Below are 16,859 nucleotides of genomic sequence, written 5' to 3'. Positions count from 1 at the left end.
TGCAACCAATGCTTTTACTACGCATTACATATTAGCAGTTGTTGCATAATAAAGGTTCTGTTGGTGTGGCGTACAGGACACCTTTATAAGAATTTGATTTATTCTGGTGTAGCTGACCTTGTAACACCATAGCTCTAATGCTGTACTGATTTATTTTGCTTTTGTTTCATTTAATGTTACATTGCTGTGCTTCTGTAAATGTGTTTGTTTGAATCGATAACATTAAATTGTATACTCATTTCTTTGTACAAACTTTGATGTCATAGTTTGTTTCTATGGAAATTAGTGTATCTGTCATTTAAATGCTTTGTCCCACTTGGAGGGGACAAAACTTACTGTATATGATTGTAATTTTGTGTGAATAATTTTTTGTGGAAGTGTCAATATGTGAAAATGTTCTGTTTTATTTAATGTGTTTGTTTGCTGTTATGTAAACTGCTGACCTTCACTTAGGGTTCTTAGTTAATTTGTATGTAAAAGGTGTAGTGGTTCCCCTCGGGAACGGAACCGTGTTGCGCGCGCAAATTGTGGTTGGCCTATGTAGAAAAGGTGGAACTGATAGTCAGTCGGAGACGAGCTACGAGTCGGAGACGAGCTATGAGTCCGTGCACTGCCATTTAACAGATGCATATTGTGCTGGTTCCGAGAGAGGCTTTTCCTGCCGCTTTCCAATGCCTCGGAAGAATGGATAAGTAGCTGGAAATATTCTGGGATTGGTATCAATCATCGCCACCAAGAAATGACAGAGTACAGCAATTCTACCTGCAATTCCAGCTAACAACATGCAGTTCCCACCACATTGCGCAATCATTACATCGGAATACTACAATGATGTACAGTGAAGGATCAGCTTAATGGATGTGTTAGTGTGCTCAAATATAAGGTAATTTATATCTGAATTTATGTACCTACCCTGATTTTTCTCCTTATCATAACACCTCTCAGGTTCCTCTCCGTTTGAGCTAAAGTGATATCCGAGTGTCCTTACTAAAAGAACATTAAAGCCCAATATTTTGTTCATTAATGCCTCTTCAACATAATAAAAAGAAAGTTAAAGTTAAGGTGGCAAGAGAGTGAGTTAAAGTAAATGTTGTTTTCTGAATATATTCCTATTAAAACTGCTTATTAAAGTGCTGTTGCTAACTTCAACATTAAAAGTTCTTAAAACTGAGGCTTATAAAGTAAATGATCACATTCTTGTCTCTAGTAAATTCGAAAATGTGAGTCAGTTTCTTGCAATTTTGTCAACATTGTGTTTCGCTGTAGTAAAAGTGAGAAAGCTACAGTTGTGAAACGTTATATACTCATGTTTGCTCTCTCTTGTCTCTCTTGTGTATTAGAAGTGCTAATTAATAGTAATGATATAAAGACCATTCACTTTGTGTAAGCCCTGAAAGTAATAGTGTGTTTCGGTATCTGTTATAATTTTGTAAATTGTTTCTGCTGCTCTGTTAGTTCCAATCTTACCGTAAACATATGTATGTGTCAGAGTTCACTGCACTCGCGTGTGACAAAGAATAGGTTGTGTTGATCCGTTATAGTTACTTATACCTACTTTCTTAAACGAGAACGTTAATCTTTCTCTTGCCTGATTAGGCTGGCGACCGTTTACTTTATCAGTTGAACAGCGCAGATAGGCAACATTTTTTTTGTTACTGTTAAAATATTCACGTAATTCTGATTTTCACTTCCGATAAGCCACCTCCGTTAGGTACAGCACGGTCAACCTAGCAAAATTCCTCTCAGAGGGTAACACTGTTCTGTGGCTTTATACCATTATTAATCCAACAAAATAATCCTGTTTTGCAAATTGCCTCCAGTTTTGAGGTTATGGTGTAACAGTAGAAGGACAGGAGTGTTATAACCTGCTAGCTAAACTCCACAATTTCCGCTCACATCCGTCTTTAAACTGTTTAGGATGTTTCATAACACTTTGTAACTCATCCTGTTCATGCTGAGTAAATGTGTCCGGTTAATTACAGCCAGCAGTGGTAACACCGGCTACCGTCACATCACCGAAGTTAAGGGCTGTCTGGCTGGGCTAGCACTTGGGTGGGTGACCCTGCTCACTGCCGAGCGCTTCTGGCGAGCAGGGTGTTCTCAGCCCTTGTGAGGCCAACAGAGGAGCTACTCGACTGAGAAGCAGCTGCTCCGGTCTCGTAAACTGACATACGGCTGGGAGAGCGGTGTGCTAACCGCATGTTCCTCCATATCTCCGCATCCAGTGATGCCTGTGGGCTGAGGATGACACGAAAGCCAGTCGGTACCTTTGGGCCTTCATGGCCTGTTCGGGCGGGGTTTTAGTTTCAGTTTATTACAGATCATCTGCAGAACTGTAGCAGTTGCGGAATAATTTCTGTGACAAGGAAACAAACCTGAAATCATCTAACCACGTTATGGCGAAACACTTGAATCTCATATACCTGATTTCAAAAGAATCATTATGCCTGGCTGGAACCAAATAATGTGTTCCCTCTAACGGTTGTTCACAAGTTTAAGTACATATAAGAATGTCAGTGGCCCGATCTTTATTTAGAATATCCTTATTTAGAAGATCAAATAAGGTTTCTTCCTGGAACCCTCAACGTGAAATTAGTTTTTAACTATACTACGATAGGAGGTTATCTATTTTCATTCAAAGATTCGGATCGCACCTTGCCCATCAAAGGTAGCTGAGACTGACGACGAAAGTATGTTAAGAAGCATGTATGTCTTCAGTGACTACATGAGGAAACTTTTTATCAGAATGACTTCTTTGCCATATTATGTCATTAATACCAGTTCTGCAGGCCTACCTTCCAAGAATATCAAATTTATTATCCCTATAATCAATTTTCCTCACGAAATACCCAATACAGTTAAATAAAAAACACTGGTTGAGAGTTAAAATAAAACACGAGTAGAGGCTGTGAAATATTAATGTAATCTTCGTAAACGTACATACATATCGCTGGTGGCTATGTAAATGATAGTAATAGCAGTTCGCCGGGCGGAGTGGCCGAGCGGTTCCAGGCGCTAAAGTCTGGAACCGCGCGACCGCTACGGTCGCAGGTTTCAATCCTGCTTCGGGCATGGATGTGTGTGATGTCCTTAGGTTAGTTAGTTTTAAGTAGTTCTAAGTTCTAGGGGACTGATGATCTCAGAAACTAAGTCTCATAGTGCTCAGAGCAATTTGAACCATAACGGCAGTTATCTGTGGATCGTAGAACTGCCGCCAGTATTCATTAGCATTACTGGTGTTTAGTGTTTCTACCAAGTGCTTTAGGGTATGGAGCGTGATCACAGTCAAAGGTTGAGTTATCAATGTGAAGGACACAGACATGATGCATACTAGTGTGGGACAGCATTTTCAGCGTCTCACACAGTTTAAAAGTGGCCTCACTGTAGCTTTCAGTTTGATCGACCTGGGAAGTATCAACATATGCGGGTCGTTCGGATTTGACAGTGGCCTCATGTAGACTGTTGTGTCGGCTACTGTGGGGGTCAGCACCAAAAAAACAAACGGACAGAAGTTGCGATGGCGGGTAGCAGGAATCCAAAATGATCTGTACATTAAACATGAAGATTAACGTAACTATTTCTACAAAGAAGGCAACCGTTACTTAAATTGTTGTGCCTCATATATACAAGTACTTTGTCTACAATTACTACTCGCAGAACGCAACCTAAGTGTCGTCTTCTTTGTTGTGTCTAGACAAGACAGCCTAGACACAATGGGAGGAAGCCGAAAGGCACGCGCTTAAACTCACACAGGCTGGCCTGAGGTCTGAAACAGGATACGTAATGAATGCTATAAAGAAAAGTACGTAGCTTCTGGAATACTTAACATTAATCCACATTTGTAGAACATCGCTCTTGATGATACATTAATTGAATCTCAATAACAATTGAATACGGCGCCTTGCTAGGTCGTAGCAAATGTAGCTGAAGGCTATGCTAACTATCGTCTCGGCAAATGAGAGCGTAATTCTCAGTGAACCATGGCTAGCAACGTCGGCTGTACAACTGGGCTCAGTGCTAGGATCTGTCTCTAGACCTGCCGTGTGGCGGCGCTCGGTCTGCAATTACTGACAGTGGCGACACGCGGGTCCGTCGTCTACTAGCGGACCGCGGCCGATTTAAAAGCTACCACCTAGCAAGTGTGGTGTCTGGCGGTGACACCACATTCTTATTACTCAGTACCTATGCTCTCCAAGTCTGCAACCGAAATGGGGCCGACCGGCGATGGGCGACTGATTAAATCAGGGTGCAGGGGGGGGGGGGATGAGGGGGGGCGTTGAACTCCGTCTTGTAGGAGGTGTTGCGCTGCCCGCTCTTTCCGTCGGCGCGTGTGTCAGCGCTTTCTTGACGCCGTTTCGTGGCGCTGCGCTGATCGGTGTGCAGTGCAGGGCTACACATAGACTGCACAGGAAGGTGAAGGCGGGAATCCCGGTCGTACATGTGTCACCACCACAAGGGAGGATCCCAGTATTGTGCACCAGTCAAGCCGTATTCCGTTCATATCTGCGCCTGACATCTGAGAACAATATCCCTACAACAATCAGTATCATCCTGCACCACGAGTTGGAGATTTGCAGCTACAGAACTGTGGAACTACCGTCCATTGTGTCGGCTGCCGTAAACGTCGCAAAATAAATGCGATGGAAATGTCTTATGCCTTTAAGTGATTCAGGTTGGCTAGGGCTGCTTGGTGATTTTTTTTTTTTTTAATTCTTTATTTCATCAATATTATGTTACAATGTAACCTACTACCTAATACATCAGTAGGTCCTAGAGTTATTTCTTATTTCTATCTGCAGCTACTATGATATATTAACACTACAAGTTTCTCATTCCATCACCACTATGGGGTTAGTCTATCATTCTCACTATATTATGTTAGTTGATGTTATAATGACTACTCTACCTGCAGCGTTACATGCGTGCCAGAATAGATACAAACCTACTTGTTTGGCCATTCCCACTGAGCTAATCCCAGTGGGAGTGCCCCTGGCACTGGGCGGGCCAGTGATGCTATCGCTGCAGCTCTATTCTATTACTAATATCCTAGTTTTATCTTATAACTAACCTTATATCTAGTGTCACAATCGGTGCGTGTCAAGTCCGTGGTGATGTACTACCCCCCAACCTATTCCGAAAACCTGGCGGATTCCAGCCGTGAGGCGGCTGGCCAAGTCCACGTCCCGGCGGAACAGGGGGGCGTACCTGACAAGTCCGGTATTTATTTATTTATCGATTGTTGTCGAGATATTCTCTGAGGACTTTGCTCGAAATTTTGTTTGTTAAGTGGTTCAAGATGTTGAAAGTAGTTTCGTGCCTGAGCAAGTGGTACGTGTCGTTGTTCGGCAATTGTTCCCTAAGTTGTTGTGCAACATCGTCGAAGAGAGGACACTCGTACACCACATGGTCTGGAGTGCCTAGCTCTGCTCCACAGTCACACGCTGGTGTTGCCCTTTTCCCAAACCGACAAAGATATGTCGGATAGGGTCCGTGCCCGGTAAGGAAGTGCAGCAATCCCCTAGTTGGTTTGATGTAAGTAAGTTCTAGTCTTTCCTTTATGTTCGGAAGCAATTCATGTGTTCTGCGGCCGGTTTCGTCGCTATCCCAAAGATTTTGCCATAATTCCATGCCCCTTCTTTTGATACTTTGTTTGTCTCCTACATAGATCCCCATAATCTCCTCAATCTTTTCCCTTCGATTTTTCTTTATCCAGTACCAGGTGGCCTGTTCTCTTATTTTTATGTCCAGTGGACATAACCCCATTAGTACTAATAGTGCCCCTCCTGGAGTTGTTCTATATGCGCCCACTGAGTGTAGGAGCATATTTCGCTGCACTCTCCTTATGGCCACGGCAGGCATGACCCTCGTGAGCCTGTGTGCCCAGACCGCTGACCCGTAGCCTACTATGGATGTAAGAATGCTATTGTGGTATAATTTTATAAGATCAGGTGGGAGGTGGAATCTTTTATGTCCTATTCCTATTAGGTTGTGTAGTACCATGAGTGATCTCTGTGTTGCAGTGTCTATATGTGATGTATAGTTCCACCTCTCGTCGACGATGACACCAAGATACCGGGCTTCACGGCGCCTGAGAACTGGTAGACCATTTATTCTCACGGTAGGATTTCTAGTGAGTTGGCCTTTGAGCAGCAGGTAAGTTGATTTATTGGGTGCAATAGTCATTTTACTTTTGTGACACCATGTGGTTAGTATTGTAATGGCTCTTTCTATTTTTGGTTCCAGATCTTCGCGGCTGCGGCCGCCGACCAGCAGGAGGAGGTCATCTGCGTAGGCTATGACCTCTAGCACATCTTGACTACTCTTTAGTTCTTCCAAGAGTGGCTCCATGTTTATATCCCAAAAGAGTGGCCCCAGGACCGATCCCTGAGGGCACCCCTTGGTAATTTTCTTGCTGACTTTGCCGCTAGGGGCCGATAGCCAGACCTCCCTGTCTTCGCAATAGCTCCTCAGACAGCCATATAGCAGCCCTGGGCATTCTTTCTCCCGCAAGCAGGAGAAGAGCGAAGGCCACCACAGGTTGTCGAAGGCGCCACTGATGTCCACCATGATGCCGACTACATACTTGTGCGGGGCAGAGCCACAGACATCCGCGGCCAGGGCAATTGCGTCAGACGCCGACCGCCCCGCCCGAAAACCGAACTGCCTGTCACTCATCCCGCACAAGACTCGGTGTGCAGCCAACCTGTCTGCCAGCAGCCTCTCAAAGAGCTTGCCCAACAAGTCCAGCAGACATATGGGTCTGTACGACTTGGCTTCTTTGGGGTCTTTGTCCGGGCCTTTCTTAATTATCACTACGTTTGCCTTTTTCCATATCGAGGGGAAGGTCCGAAGCCGTAAACACTCGTTGTACAGCTGAGTGAGAGGTGCCACCAGCTGGGGGGCGAGGTACTGTATCACCTCCGCAGTTATACCGTCTGGGCCAGGAGCTTTGCCTCTTTTAAGTGCTTTTATTTGGGAGTTTACCTCTTCTTCAGAGAAGGGGTAGACGGCACGATTGTTTTCGTAGACCCGTTGGTTCTCTCTTCTTATTCTCAGTTGTTCTTCTGTATCATCTTCCTCTCTATCGTCAGGTAATAGGGCACGGAGTAGGACCCCCGCAGTTTCCTGCCAGGTCTCCGTCATCCGGTCCCCACTCCTGACGGTAGATAACACCATAGGTGATCTAATTTTCTCCCTTACAATTTTATAGGGTAGTCCCCAAGGGTCTGTAGCCAATTGGCTTTGCACATATTTCTCCCAGCTCCTCATCCTTACAGCCTTGAGTTCTTGTTGAAACTGTTCTTTGGCTCCTCGGTATATTTGCAGCCATCGCTGCTTTTCTTGCCAGACGGCACACCGCTGGTAATACCTCCTCGCCCTCCGTACTGCTTGGCGCATTTGCCCCAGTTCGGCTGACCATGGTGAAGGGGAGGCCGCGACAGCCCTCCTCCTGGTTGGTACAGCTGCCTTAACTGCCTTAGTTATTGCACTTGTAAGATCTCGGGCGTATTCTTCTATGTTGACATCACCCTCCAGCAACGCAGGGATGTCACACTCCCTAGCCAGCCGGTCCCAATCGGTTTTATTGTAGTTAAGCTGTGTTTCCCACCCTATGTCCCAGTGGCACTCGCTGTCTCCAATGATGAATGTTATGAGGTTATGGTCACTTGTGGTAATCCGGTCCCAAACTGTCCAATTTGATATTTTTGTTGCGAGATTTGGCGTTACTAGAGTAACGTCAATGTTTGTACCATGCCCTCCCCCCCCCCCCCTCCCCGGTGTAGGTGGGAGGGTTTCCCTGTTTGTTAGCGACCATAAGTTGAAGTGACATGATGGTGTCGACAGCTTGTTCTCCTCGATCGTCTTGAGTACCACTGAACCACAGGGGGGATTTAGCATTGATGTCCGCAGTCACAAGGATTTTGTGTCCCCGCAACGCCGTGGCTATTTGTACGAGCTTATCCAAGAATTCATCTATTGGTCTTCCATACTGGAAGTACATATTGACCAGGTATAGTATTCCTGTTGGTGAGTGAAGCTCCACGACGTTGCAGTGGTCATCCAAGAATTGCGCTAACACAGTGGCTCTCAATGCTTTGTTTGTAATTATGACTGCGGCTCTTGGTTCTCCTGCATTATATATATGTTGCCAGGTGGCTGCGGTGAACGGGATCCGTCCAGCCAGGGAGTATGGCTCCTGTATGCAGACTACATCTAGACTCTTCTCCTCCACCACCTTCCGGAGTTCCTGCAAGACCAGTTTACTATTATGTGCGTTTATCTGTCCCACTCTTAATTTGCTCACGCGGGAAATATGTATGTATATGGGACTCTGGCCAGTTTTTGCGCCAGTCGTGTGCAATTCTGCCATTGGTGATGACAGATTGATTATACAGTTCATTGAGGTCAAACTTTTCGTTGCGCCTTTCAAACACTTTCTGAACCAGGTCTCGCAGGGCTCCGAAATCTGTGGGGAGATTCATTGTCTTGAGCTGTATTCTATCTACAGCCTCCATCACTGGGAAGGTAATGTCTCTGCCGTATTCATGGCCGACACGCACCACATGCCTCAGAGCTGTTGTGAGGGTGGCCGGCTCTTCAAGTCTAGACAGCTGTAAAGCATGCTCTAGATTGGGATAAATCCTGGCGGGATCTATTCCTGGCCCTCGTACTGTGGGTGGGCTTATTGGTGTACCTATATTTGTGGGTGCACTGGTGTTGCTTATTTTGTTAACTTGTACTTGATCTTCATGACTTTTTGTATTAGGAGCGTCTGTCTCCAACAGTCTCCCTACCACAGGATGCCCGAGTGGTCGTGCTAGATCTTTTGGCGACCTTTGTCCCCGATTCGGAGGGGAGGGTGCTTCTTTCTGATCACAAGGATCAGTCTGAATACAGACATCTTTCATTGTGACTATCAGGTGTTGTGGCCTCGTGATTTTCTGTATAAATTCTTTGAATTTATTAGCCCTTAAAGCATCCCTCAACCTCTTGCTGGGAGACTTCCTTTTGGGCTTCCTGTTCCCATTGGGGGACTCAGCCATAGTCAATTCTGGCTATGAGTCTCTGCTCAAGCATCCTGTAGGTAGGGCAATTTCTACCGGTAGTGTTGCATGACTTCTTGCCTCTCTTAGTACAAGGTATGCAAATTCCAGTTTTGCTGCAATTTCTCCTTGTATGGTCCTCTGACCCGCACTTAGAGCAAGCCGGCCTCCTCTCACAATGCTTATGTATATGATCTAAGTCGCCACAGTTGTGGCATCTCGGAACCACTAGGTAATCACGCACGTTAATTGCGTGGAAACCTATATATACTCTCCCCATAGTGGTGATTCTTCGCCACATCTTTCCTGAGACCTCGGCAACGTGATGTACAACATCACGCTCCCGGGGCACAGTTTTAAATCGTAATTTAAAGTCGTTTCTGAAACTTTCCCATTCCAAATCATCGAAATTTTGGTTGTAAAGTGTCTCGTAGATGTCCGATTCTGTTAATGCTACAGGTATGTCATAGAGGATCACCAGTGGGTTACGCTTCTTTGGTGGCTCACATTTGACTGCCGTGTTTAGTTTAGTATTCTTTAAGATCTTATCCCTGTCTTCCTCAGTTGCTACGTCAACTACTACCACATTTTTTGTCGCTTTCACCTTATTGATTTTAATTTTGTCCTTAGCAGGATCAATTGTGGTAGTGAATATTTCTTGCACCTTCTTAATTGTTTGCCCGGGCAGGGGTCTTAGAAAGACCGCCGTGTCCGGCCTTTTCGTAACCTTAGCAATTGTCTCTTTCGTAGATTGGGGTTTTGCGACTGCTTGTGCAGCCACTGCAGCCCAGGTTTTAGTTGGCTACTGCCTGAGTCTGTTATTTTCCTTTTCAAGTTCTTCGAGTCGCCCCTCAAGCTTAGCACTAGCAATAGCCCAAGCGGCGAGCTCATTTTTGATTGCCAGGACTGCAGCCTGACTTATTTTACCATTTTTCACACTCGAGTCAAGGATTTGACTTATTTTAGTGTGTCTTTCAAGTGTGCTTTGCTCGTTCTGTTCCACTTCCTCTTGTGAGGCAGGAACAGTCGCCATCGACGCCCTCGAGGTCGCACTAGATTCACTCGTCTCTGGATCTGCCATGTTTGTAGACGAGTGATAAAAGATGGGAGCCCGTCTCTTGCCCCGGACCGGCTCCTCTGGCATGGGGGGGGGGACTTCTGCAGCTCGCCCACCGACCTCGCCCCTAGGTCAAGGGCACTCCAGAGCTGCCAGGTTCAGCGCGCCGTTGCCAGCGCACTGGTCCTCGTCGAAGGCCTCGTCGTCGACGATTTCACACGACGCTCCTCGGCAAGTGCACCCCGCACTCCGGAGAGGCGGATGCACCCCTCGCCCTTCGCCGCCTACTAGCCCGAGCTTCCACCTGAAGGCCAAGGACCCACTCCTACTCAGGTGGTGGGTCGGTCCCCCAGTCGTTCGGCGGTCTGGGCCCATCTAACCTAGCCCAGGCGATGTCACCACCTCCTGGGTTTGGCAGAACACGCCCCGGTTACCCAGGGGCGCGGCGAAGCACCCTTGCCGACTCGCGCCGTGATCCCACGCCGACAAACGAGGTCGCCGGCATGCAGAGCACCTGCTGGTCTGTGCCCTGCGAACAGAAAGGGACTGGTGTTCGGTCCCTCGACACAGCTCCCCCTGTGCCACGCACCCTTCGCTTTCGCATCGGGTTGGGTCGCAGCTCTCCCTTTTGACGCAAGGCAGAATGCCAAGCTTGACGTCTGGCACCACGGGAAGGCGGAAAGAGCCACTTGGGAAGGAGAGGCTATGAGAGACGCATCACTTCCCCGAGTGAGGACTGCCGCGGCACGCTCGACGTAAAGCGATACGCTTCAGTACGAGCTTCCGTGCCTTACGGCGCGCCGGCAACGGGCGGGCCCGCACCGAAACGCGCCGTCAAGCGACTGACCTCACGCCAGACCTGCTTGGTGATTTGTCATACTTCATCTCATACGCCAGATAGTTGCCTCATGAGCACTCCTTTTATATTCAATGAATGGTGGTTACTGAATTTTCGGTCGCCGTTAAATATTACAACTCAGGGTCCAGCTAGTCTGTCCCTGAATGTAAGTGCCTTCTTCCTCCAACTTGCCTCAGACTTCGCCTCCTTACAGGCTGCAGAAAAAGCCGCAGACAATTAACTTCTCGTTGTCACTAACTCTACCACATAAATAAGAAATGAGATTCAAATCACCTTCGTATATTGTCTACAAAATTACAACCCGATGCAGATAAATAAGGCCAGCTAGCATCTCGTATATGGCCCCTCTGTATTACGTACATAACAGATCTGATGTTCAGCTTGACAATTACAATACCGGGTGATCAAAAAGTCAGTATAAATTTCAAAACTTAATAAACCACGGAATAATGTAGATAGATAGGTAAAAATTTACACACATGCTTCGAATGACACGGGGTTTTAAGAGAAGCAAAGATAAAAAAAAATATTACTAGACGCGTTAAAGATCTCTTGCGCACGTCGGTTGGTGATGATCGTGTTCTCAGCCGCCACTTTCGTCATGCTTGGCTTCCCAGGTCCCCTGACTACAGTCCGTTCGATTATTGGCTTCGGGGTTACCTGAAGTCACAAGTGTATCGTGATCGATCTACATCTCTAGGGGTGCTGAAAGACAACATCCGACGCCAATGCCTCACCATAACTTCGGACATGAAGTGCTGTTCACAACATTATTCCTTGACTACAGCTATTGTTGAGGAATGATGGTGGAAATATTGAGCATTTACTGTAAAGAACACTATATTTGCTTTTTCTTACTTTGTTATGCTAATTATTGCTATTCTGATCAGATGAAGCGCCATCTGTCGGACATTTTTTTAACTTTGTATATTTTTTGGTTCTAATAAAACCCCATGTCATTCCAAGCAAGTGTGTCAATTTGTACCTCTTTAACTACATTATTCCGTGATTTATTCATTTTTAAAATTTCTACTGACTTTTTGATCACCCGGTAGATTTATTAAGTTTGACATTTCGCATTCTTAAATTTCATGGTGCTCTTTCTTCCACACCAACCGCTCCATGAAACTCCAGTCTCCACTTCAACAGGTAGGGTTGCCAGACTGCTACCCAATTCAATACAATCACTGGTTGGTTAGCTCTGGTGTCAGCAATTACAATTTGAAATGCTACCCACCAGCGGGATACTGACCACATACCAACTACTCCCAGTCACGAACATCTCTGATTTGACGTATGTGTTTAATGACATGATACCAGTCGTTGAAGGAATGGGATATATCACTACAGCCTTGTAGGTGCAAATAGGCTGGATGTTATCGACAGTGCCAGTATAGAAACAGGGATTAGTGAGCATGATATCATTATAGCAACAATAGTTATGGAAGTTGATAATGAAGAGGGAACAGATAAGCCGCTGTTATAAATTGACGTCACTTAGTTCCAGCAAGATGGACATAGACCGATTATGGACAAAGTGCAAGCAGATGCTAAACTGTGGTCTGGAGAGTTATGAGACTGGTAAGTCGCTAAGGGATGGAAAAGGTGGTTTATTAACGAAACTTGGAAGGTGGTGAGAAAGAAGAGGCTGTTGTACTCTTGGTTCAAAAGAGAAAGCAAGATGGTGACAGACAAAGGTTAGCAGAGATTCGTACACCTGTGAATAGATCTATGCACAAAGGATAGAACATTAGGGAGACAAGGCGGTTTTGAACACTCACTGAAGTTTGCCTACATCAGGAGCAAGTATACATTCACAGGAAAACATATTGTTCTCTTTTGATTTACAGGTTGATAATCAATTGTTCTGCTAAGAGGATTATGACCCCTGGGGGAGTACGCGGGGATGGGCATGCTGCGTGCGAACATCTGGGAGGTGAGTGCGTGCGATGTGGGAGCGTTTTCAGTGACCTCCGTTATCTAGCCGCAACAACTAATGCTACAGACGCCATGGTGGTTTAAATTTGTTGTGTTTAGTGCTTCTCAGTAGATCGTAGGGGACTCTGTCTTCCAATGGTATTTGCTGTTGTTTCTATCCTAATACGCAGTAGGTCTTCCTCGTTGTGGTTGTAGCACATAAAAACAATTTAGGGAGATGCATAGTGCTCGAAAGACTCAATCTGACTTTCCGGAAGATATCGATTTGCGACATCTAGCCATGGAAACTGTTACTACTACAGGATGGATCATGGTTTAAGTGTGTCATGTTCAGTGCTTGTCAATACATCGCAGCATGCATTCATTTGTACGGGCAGGCATATCTTGTGCGACTGGGGCTACCCTGGAGTTGACGGACGGGTGGCTCCTCGCGATCGCTAGTTTGTGTGATTGGTTCAAATGTTATGGGACTTAACTGCTAAGGTCATCAGTCTCTAAGCGTACACACTAATTAACCTAAATTATCCTAAGGACAAACACACACACACCCATGCCCGACGGAGGACTCGAACCTCCGCCGGAACCAGCCGCACAGTCTATGAATTCAGCGCCTCTGACCGCTCGGCTAATCCCGCGCGGCTTGTGTGACTGGAATAATTTTTTTTTCACCAGATACATTTAGTGGATACGTTGTGATAGAGGAGCTTGTCGGTGCTCTCAAACATGTTGCGTTCAAGTCCTTTGATATATGTAGCACTACGATGTATTTATGGTAGAAATGTCATTACTGGATTTCCACAATGTTTGCGTGTGTCACTCTAGCACTGAAAATACGTTTCAGCTGTGAAAAAGGATCCTCATAAAGTACAGGCGAGTGTTTTAAGTTATCCATATGACTCCTGTAAACTGTCGAACATTTAATTTTATAAGATAGTGTAAATGGCTTCTTTCACTCAATTTTTGATATCGAAAATGTGTCAGCTGTGCCTTTGTCTGCATTAACCAATTGGAACACTGTGGTCTGAGGAGAGTCGAGGACCTTTGTCTGCACGTTTCGAGACGTTGGTTCACACAGACAAACAGTCAGTGGCCTCCTCAGAGAGACAGGAAGCGTGTCTGGAGTTTGGTGATCAACAGAATGCATTGTTTGGAGCGACGAGATCAAAGAAGGTTGATATGCTGTTCATGGGCGGTGGTCTTAGTAACACGAACTGTAATTAGGCCATTGGCAGGTTTTGGGTTTCTTATTTCTGCCCCGACGATAGTTGCAGGCAAGGGAGGCCCCCAAACTGTGACTACTATAACGCAATTCCATTCGTGATCTGTAGACCCCTATTGCAGAATTTATGCAATTTTGTATGTTTCTAGATCTGTAAAAAATAGTTTCCCGCTGAGATTCTAGCAATTTGTCCATCTGCAGAAATTGGCTGTGGGTTTCGAAAATATGTTATGAGGTTTTAGATATGTAATTGTTTCGATTTTTCCATCTGTGCTTGGACACATGTGTGCTTCTCATTGTGAGGAATATATAAAAATATTAGTCTTAACATCCTTGACTCCGGCAGCAAATAAAAAACTAAGCATTGTTTATGTGCGTGGTCATAATAAAAAAAAGCGCTGCAATTACTTAAATATTAGATATTGCAATGGATTTCCTGACAAATTCGTTAAATAAACCATATTGCATACACCACCTTGTATGCCATAAATTGCTGAAAAAACAGTATTCCACACTGCAATCGATTTCCCGCCAAATGGCCAATCAGCTGAGTGTTTTGCCCACCAATTTCCTGGTGGGGGAGGGGACAGGGAGTACTGGGCAGTTTCCCAGAGCTTGAGGGGTTAATTATTTGATCTATTTAATTAATTAGTGATCAAATTGATATCAGAATTATGCGAGTATGGGCGAGGAGAGTTCCCTGAGGGATGTGGGGAGGAGGAGGAGGAGGAGGAGGGGTGAGGGTCTCTTTGAAAACCGAACAATAAGGACATGTCAATCCAACAGATGGATTATCCCCAGGGGGTCACAGTCCTCTTAGCAGAGCAAAAGATTAATGACATGTCAATCAAAATAGAACAAAAGGTTTGCCCCTGAAGGTATGCTTGCCTCCGAATGTAGGCAACCTCCTCTAGGAATCTTCATCGTGCCCATTTTGGCCCATTACTTAGAATGACTACCACCATCATACCTTATCAAAAAATCTGACAGAGAACGAGAAAATTCTGGTGCTACGAAAAATCACCATGTGGTTCTAACGCTTGTGTTGAGTCTCTTGTTGACCAGTTGGGGGTGGCAGTTGAGGAATGCAAAAGTAAAGCCCAAGTGTTGATTTTCGCGTTCAATAAATGGTTCACGCAGGAGAATCGTACAAACATACCATTATTTGGGCATCGGACAGACTCCCGTAAGGACGCGATCTAGTAATATGCACCTCTGTCGTTGAGAAACAACTGAAAGATTTGAAAGCAAATAAGTTACCAGATCAAGATCGAATCCCAATTCGGTTTCACAAAGAGTACTCTACCGTATCGGCCCACTACCTGGCTCTCATTTATTCCGAAACTCTCGCCTAGCGACTGTGAGGAAGCGCAGGCTACTCCTGTATATACGAAGGGTAAAAAATCGGACCTGCAAAATTAAAGACCAGTGTCACTAACTTCAGCTTGGTGCAGAAGCCTGGAACATATTCTCAGTTGGAATACAACAAATTTTGCTCGAGACGCTTATGATTTTAGAAAGCATCCTTCTTCTGAAACTCAGCTTATCCTTGTTTGAGATGATATACTGTAGATGAAGGGCAGCTGGCAGATTCTATATATCTAGATTTCCGGAAAACGTTTGACACGTTGCCCTATTGCAGGCTGCAAGCGAAGGTTCGAGTATATGTAATACGTTCATAGATACTCTTGTCACTCGAAGACTTCTGAAGTAGTAGAGCTCAGTATGTGATCCTCGACGGTGACTGTTCATCAGGGACAAGGGTATTGTCAGGAGCGGCCCAAGGAAGTGTGACAGGTCCTGTGTTGTTCTCTGTATACATAAATGATTTTACGGACAGAATGGGCAGCAATCCGTGGTTGTTTGCTGATGATGCTGTGGTTTACGGTAAGGTGCTCAAATTGAGTGACTGTAAGAAGTTACAACACGACTGGGACAGAATTTCTGATTGGTGTAGTGAATGGAAGGTATCTTTAAATGTGAGAAACTGACGAGGAAATACAAAGCTGTAATGTTCGCATACACCTTTAGTAGTGTACTGCTAGACACATCCAGGTCGTTTAAGGGGCTCTGGAGAGGCTCAAAATCATGAAAAGTTCAATTTTTACTTTTTTGTGTTTTCTGAATCTGCAGACTATTACCTTTTAATAATTTATTCAATTCCGAAGATTACAACTATTTTTAATTTTTTTTTAGAAATGTGTTCCACATGGGCGTGACACACTGTGGCGCTGTTAAACTGCTGTCAAATGGTGTTATTATTAACGTCCGTGTTCATGAGGTACATTTTAGTGATGTGAGATAAAGTATGTGTCGCGGCTAACCTGTGATGGTTCAATATATATCGCTGGTGTGATTGTCGATTGTTTCATGTTTATTTACTCTGCCATTATCTCGAAAATATTCGTAATTAATTCTGTTTCTTGAGTCTCTGTTTTGTTGAAGTATAATAATGAGTAAAAGTAAAGTTATTAGAAATCCTCTGAAGGCTTTTAAGAAAAGGAGAAATGTTGGAAAGCCAAAGGTATTCAGAAATATGGGAATGAAGATAGGTTCTAACATGGTACGAGCGATGCTTGCTTTAGACAAGGAACGCCTTCGGGCTGCAGACAGGGCTGTAAAGAGTCTAGAAATACAAGCAAGAGTAAACAGGAGGAGTAACAAGAGGAAGCTGGAGGAGGAGTTTGCAGAGGATGAAGATAATCCATCCTATGGACCTGGTATGCACTAAAAAATTAATCC

Source organism: Schistocerca cancellata, unplaced genomic scaffold, assembly GCF_023864275.1.
Source record: "Schistocerca cancellata isolate TAMUIC-IGC-003103 unplaced genomic scaffold, iqSchCanc2.1 HiC_scaffold_718, whole genome shotgun sequence".
NCBI classification, from domain to species: domain Eukaryota; kingdom Metazoa; phylum Arthropoda; class Insecta; order Orthoptera; family Acrididae; genus Schistocerca; species Schistocerca cancellata.
The sequence above is the reverse complement of the archived record's forward strand: the minus strand, read 5'-3'. Positions refer to the sequence as shown.